The sequence below is a fragment of the Mastomys coucha genome, unplaced genomic scaffold (assembly GCF_008632895.1).
Source record: "Mastomys coucha isolate ucsf_1 unplaced genomic scaffold, UCSF_Mcou_1 pScaffold1, whole genome shotgun sequence".
Taxonomy (NCBI): domain Eukaryota; kingdom Metazoa; phylum Chordata; class Mammalia; order Rodentia; family Muridae; genus Mastomys; species Mastomys coucha.
The window spans coordinates 84,524,829-84,525,784 of NW_022196891.1; positions in this window are offsets into that span (position 1 = coordinate 84,524,829).

The following is a 956-nucleotide window of genomic DNA, read 5'->3' on the forward strand; positions in this document are numbered from 1 at the left end:
CCGAGGGAAACCAGGGCCCTGAGCAGAACTGGACCCTAGTACTATGACTCTGTAAACTGGAGGCATGCTCCCAGAGGCTGACCTTCCGCCACAGCCCCAGGTTAATGTGGCAGCTCCACTTGATCTTGTGTCTTGCTCTCGTATCTACTTACTGTCTGCTTGCTGCCGAGTAGAACCATGGGTGTCAAGGCCTGTGGTCACAGAATTCTTACATCAGTGAGCCTTGGGGCTGCACCCTTGGCTTGGGCTTAGAAGGTTTTGGGGTCTCCTAAACACAGAGGATTCCTGTGATACATCCCTTAGCTCCTTCGGTGTTACCCAAAGAACAGGAACCCTGACTCTGTTTCAAGTTCTGTGTCCTGAAGGTAGCTTGGCAAGACCGATAACATGTGTGCCGGCACTGAACCAGACCTGAAACAGGGGCTGCCGAGACCTGCCTGAGAATGGGGAGGAAGAGGAAATTCAAGGATATTCATCCCCGATCTATCTATCTGGCCTTCCCTCTCTTACTTTGATCTGTCCAGTTCACAAGTTGACCAGTTATAACCCCACGCATTCTAGCCCTCCATGCTGATGAGCTCTCTGTAGGTACTGGACAGTTCTAGAGAACACAAGCTTACATAAGAAGTAGCCTGGAGTACTGTAAAGATCAAACAGACAGAAATACTTGGTTCTACCCCCAACCCAGCCACCCTGGCTCCTTGACCTTCAGTGGGTCATTTAGACAGCAAGCATCTTTTGTTCACTCATCCACTTGTTTGTTTGTTTTGTTGTTTCGTTATAGCAGCTCACAATATAGCCTATGCTAGCCTAGAATTCACTATCTTCCTGCCTCAAGTTCCCTTGTGAGATTATAGGCATGTGCCACTATGCCCAGGGCAGAATCTTTTTCAAGTATGTTTTGTTATTGCCAATGTTTGGTTTTGTTTTTCTTTTTGGAGACAAAGTATCATCCT